The sequence below is a fragment of the Oxyura jamaicensis genome (assembly GCF_011077185.1).
Source record: "Oxyura jamaicensis isolate SHBP4307 breed ruddy duck chromosome 3 unlocalized genomic scaffold, BPBGC_Ojam_1.0 oxy3_random_OJ106476, whole genome shotgun sequence".
NCBI lineage: Eukaryota > Metazoa > Chordata > Aves > Anseriformes > Anatidae > Oxyura > Oxyura jamaicensis.
The window spans coordinates 63,026-68,350 of record NW_023303762.1 but is presented as its reverse complement, the minus strand read 5'-3'; the positions used below and the strand labels follow the sequence as shown (position 1 = coordinate 68,350).

The following is a 5,325-nucleotide window of genomic DNA, read 5'->3' as shown; positions in this document are numbered from 1 at the left end:
CTTACAGGCCACCACCTTAAGTGGACATACTTCAGAATAGGCTGATGTAGAAAAAATGTAGTCAAAAATCCCTTAACAGTGTCCACCAATGTAGCACTGTAACATGCACGTAAAGTCCTGTAATTAGTGGACACCCTGTTGCTCTGCAGGAACTGCTCACCAAAAAGCAGAGAGGATCATTCCTCTCTCAGAGAGAAACAACCCATTGCAAATCATTTTTCTCAAGCTCTTCCACATGCTCCCTGCTCCCAAACGTCCACCTTGTGTCTTCCATCTAACCTACTTTCCTAATGCAACATCTCCAGCCCACTGTAGGACCGTGGCACTGTGCTCCCTGCTTTTCTCATCCCAGCCCTCCAGCTTCTGCCTTCACCCAGTGCTGGCTCAGCCCATGGGCAGGATGCTGCCGAGCACAGATAAGGGGACAAGCAGGTCTGATCCCACACACGGTAGGTGCTGGATCAGATTAGCTGATGGGTGGGAACTGCCCATAGGCAGACAAAGCAATGTGCAAGATCATTTGAGAAATAAACTCTACATAACCGTGTGGTTACTGTGGATCAGCTCATGAATGGCAATTGGACCCATCTTTGAGGTGACTGTCCTAAGAGACTGCCTCATGCAAAACTGCAGGTGGTTTTCTTCTGAAAGGAGTTTGGTTTTGCTGTAAAGTGATCCCAGTCAGCCTTAAAAAGCCACGATTCTCAAACAAGACTGAGATTTATTCCAGCAGCAAATCATTTCAGCTGTCATTCATATAGCCCCAAGGCTAATGATGCCCTCACCAATGATGCAATTCACATCCGTACTTTCTTACTGTAATCCCTCGTTCCTTCTTGCAAACCAGGAACCACTGCCATGCACAGCAGCATCACGGAGACCTTCTTGATCACCGTGAATGGGTTAAAAAAAGGAAATCTAGTAAAGGCTGTGCTGGCCTTTTGTGTTTTAACAATGAGAGGAAGCTCTGCCTAGTTTGAGGAATTTCCCACGTCTCCAATTCAGACTTGGAAAAGTGCTTTATTAAGCCTGTCTAAGAGGTGTTAAAAAAATAAAAATAATCAAGGAGATTAGGACAAAGATATCTTCCTAGAGCCTACGCATGTTCTCTGTTTGTTTGTTTTTTAAACCTGGATCACCGGAGGTAAACTCAGAGAAGTTCTAGGGAAGTCAAATAATGCCAAATGCTCACACCAGGCTCCTGCTAGGCTGGCCGAGCCATTACTGAATTCAGTCAAGTGTCATTGCTACTCAGATGGTAGAGATTTGTCCCCAAATGTCTTTGCATAGGATTTTGTTCCACAATTTTGCCAGACATTGCAAAGCAGGTTGAGTGAGAGAAGCAGATAAGGAATTTTCTGGATGTGAGTAAGATCTGTGGGCTGAGAAATTCAGCTTTCACCACTCAGCAGCAAGTGACCAAGCAGAAATGGAGCCTCAGGCTGTCAGATTCCCAGCATCCTTTCCCTTGCTATTCCCTTGCCTGCTACAATCTTAGTGCTTCCCATAAAACTGTCACTGGAAGTGAGTTACAGCATTCAAACCAGACCTTTCTCCCCCAGATCTGTGCTTCTTAAGCACATCGGTGAGCATCGCTTTCCCACTGATGGGGAGAGGGAGACAAGGTTGCAGAAGGTCACGCTGTGTCTGCCTTTTCACTGAATCCCAGTCACTTAAGAAACTGGTAGGTGCTGCTGCACCAGAAGGGTTCGGATGAAGGAGGACTGCTGGGGTTATAACATACTGATGAGGGTGAAAGCAGCAGAAAGTCCCCCTGCATCCCCCTGACTCTGAACACTGGGAACAGCACTTCAGCACCCCAGCATGACACCACAAAATTGGGTTTAGTTTTAACAGCTCAAAACACAGGTAGAAAAGAATAGAAACAAGATAAATGCAAGATTCATAGCACACAGCGGCGTCTTGCTCTGTGACCCTGGGTGCCCCAAATCCCTCCTGCCTGTCAGCAAACATCATCTAATATGAGACCAAAGGTTGCACTAAAAAGAAACAAATCCACCATTTCATACAGCTGACAAAAATACTGTGCATTGCAAATCCCATCTGCATTGCAAATCCCAGCCACAGCCCACTGCAAGCATAAAAAACCTCCCCAAAATCTGTTATTGCAGTCAATTTTTGTTGTTGTTGTTGGTTTGATTTTTTTGTTTGTTTGTTTTTCCTGAAAGCATGTAGCATGCCGTAGGACATAAGTGCAGACCAGATTAGCACAGTATAACCGTGCATATCCCTCTTTACCCTGAGTTTAGTCTAAATCAGTTGCAGTCACAATTTCCTTAGCCAGGCTGACAATAGCACTTTGTCAGAATCTCGAATGATTTAATTCTTACACCGAGAAGCCAAAAGCATCCTATGGGAACCTATCACCCAATCACCACAAAACAAGAAGTGCTCTGACCGCAGCTCCCCCGGCAGACACCTGCAGCAGGTTTACCGGGCATGCAAAGAATCTGGCCCTGAGCATCCCTCCAAGCCACCCTCACCAGCCCCAAGCTGCTGACGCACACAGGGAAACCCAGTGCATCACCGCGTACCTGCAGGATGAGGAGTGCTGGTCCTGTCCGAGTCCTTTCCACACTTGTCCTCTTCTGCTGGGCAGGAAGCTTCCCATCCAAGTGTCAGCTCCCGCCCCGGTCTCTGCCCTTTGTTTTCCCCAGAGCTCAAAACACACCTCGTGTGCGTGCTGTTGGTTGGAGGGTTGGTTTGGCTGTTTTCTTTTTTTCGTTTTTACTTTTCTTTTTGCAGCAAACCAGCCTGTGATAAATTCTCGGTGAGCTGGAGAGCGAAGCGTGTAGCTGGCGGTGACTTCACCCAGTGAACCCCACAACCTCCCTTTCCTGCGATCAGTGGGATCCGATCCCTTCTCCACTGGCGTGGGGTGGAGTTGCAGCTGAAAAACACGAGCCCGAAAGCACTAAATGGGCAGGGCAGATCTTCCTTCTCCGTTTGTTGTGTCAGAGAACATAGCGGTTCCTGCTGGCCCCAAGCACGGAGATGACCTCTGGCCAGGAAGGAACCTGGGAAATATTTTCTAAGTGATTTCCTGATGCGGGGGGGAAAGTGGATGGAAGGGACACTTGGGTGGGGGTACTCGCAGGAGAGTGTAATTTCAAGATGGGAAATCATTTTGGGAGCCAGTAGGGGGTTGGAAGTGAAATAAATTATGTTTTCTTATAGGGGAAACTGTTCTAGGAGCCTCAGTTGCTGCTATACAGAGTGATCTGGAGTCCAAGCCCTGTAGGTGTTTTCAGGCTTTCAGCTAAGGTGCCTTTCTTGCCTCCAAGGTGCTGAGATACTCTGTGAATCAGCATGGGAGAGCCTTGCCCCATGGAGCTGGTGTCCAGCTGGCTCCTGGGGGCTATTTTCATGCCCTAACGAGAGTGCTCCCCAGGAAGGTTTGGGATGGAACCTCAGGGCTCAGACCTGGAGCAGAGGATATGTTGATGAAATGAAGGATGCTGTGATGGCTGCTTTGCTTTTGGCTCTCCCAGCTTTGCACCATCTCTGATATTCTTGGAAGATAACACACCACAGCACCAGGGTCCCACATCAACCCATCGGGTGGCCTGGGGCACGTGCCACCCATCCGTACTGCTATCTGGAGATTTCAACTTCTCCCTCCTGACTGCAGAAGCAGCTGAGGACTGCTGCTCTCCTTATTTGTGTTCAGGGTCGGAGTGGGGTAGATCTGGACAGCCCCTTCTGAGGACGTCTTGAGATGGAAAAATGAATATAGGACTCCAGTCTCTACAGCTACCAGCACCCTTCTTTCATCACACAACAAGAATTTATTTCAGCATTTTGTGGTCTCCACTCCGGATTGCTTATTTATGACTATAAGAGCAAGCACGAACAATAGGACATTTCACTGCCAAATGCACTTTGCTCATGTGCTCAGTGACATCACTTTTTTTTTTTTTTTGCATAAAAAGGGGAAAAAAGACATGGAGAGGGAGCCTGGGCTGTGCACCCAACCTTTAAGTGCTTTCCATTAACAAGTGTGTTCCAAATTTCCTTATATTAACAGTAACCTCTGTATGTGCATAAATGCAAGCTTCACCTGGGTTTGGATAATTTGCTTGAGAGACCAGGGAAGTCTTGCAGGACCTCAGGCGAGTCTTTTTATTTATTTATTTATTTATTTTCCTACCTCCAGTTCTCTTCCATTGCATGGCAAAGTTTAATCAGCTGGTACAGCACCAAGCCTTATGGAGCCCTGAAGATGGCTGGAGCATCTCATGGACAGCTCTAACCACCATAAATCACGAGCTGCCACGGCTCCCTAGCGTGACCCAGCAGGTATCCCACGTACCTGTCCTGTCCCCAAGGGGTGCCATGACCATGAAGTGAGCTGCAGTGCCCTGACATGCACGGGGACAGCAAAGGGCTATTTCAGTTGTGCTGGCGATTCTGGCAGAGAGCAAATATTTAACCTTTGCTCATGCTGGGGACAGCAAATCCCGACTCACTTTGCTCTAATCTGCTGTGAAGGAAGGAAGTAATGAAATGTCTTATTATATATCCGACTAGAGAAATATATTTAGAACTGAGAGTGGTGCTGAAGGTGGCAAGGTTTCATACCAACAGGAATGACGTGCTCTGGTCTGCCCTCCCATGCAGCCAGTGGTCAGCTGAAACTATTTATCTGGATGAATAAGGCCCCCAGGGAGTGCTTTTCTTCCAAAGGAAGAAAAACAGAAACTCATCACAGTGATGGAACAATTAATTTGGGTGTTTGGAGCACCTCAGATGTACGCTGCCATTGCTCAGCCCTGTGGGTTTCTTTCAGGTTTAAATGACGCGAGTTTGTCTTTAGGCTAATTAACCACACTTGTTTGAGACGCTTCATCACAGGAGAATGACAAGCACAGTAACGTGCAATGTAATCATCATGCTGAGAAGGCACAAAATGCTAAATGGCCGTTTAATCTCCTACAGAAAAGCACAGAAAGAGCAAATGTGGGAAAACGAAGCTGGACAGATTTAATTGAAAAGCAAAGCCTACGTTTGGGATAATCCCAGCAATCAACCATCCGTGCAAACTGCCATGGGAATCACTAATATTTGACACGTGTGCATCACAGCAGGCTGTCTTTCTGCGTGAGGTGCTTCATTTGTCTTCACTACTGGGCTCAGCACAGATACACACCTCTCTGGCGCAGTTAAAGCAGGATTTACTCTTGGAGCCTTCGGCCTTGCTGGAGCTCCTTAACTATTAAATTAGGGCTGTGGCTTTAACACCGTGTTTTGGCTAGGGTTATATAAAGCCTCATGCGCTAAAAGCAGTATTGACAATAGGCAAAC

The 5,325-nt window shown here is 47.1% G+C and overlaps 1 long non-coding RNA gene across 1 annotated transcript; it reads right to left on the bottom strand.

Moving 5' to 3' along the window:
* Positions 1-2,673: 2,673 nt before the first annotated feature.
* LOC118157151 lies at positions 2,674-2,990 on the bottom strand. The gene is made up of 2 exons (XR_004746554.1): positions 2,833-2,990; positions 2,674-2,796 (listed from the first exon to the last, which is right to left on the bottom strand). It is a non-coding gene; the product is annotated as an uncharacterized LOC118157151 (long non-coding RNA).
* Positions 2,991-5,325: the final 2,335 nt, after the last annotated feature.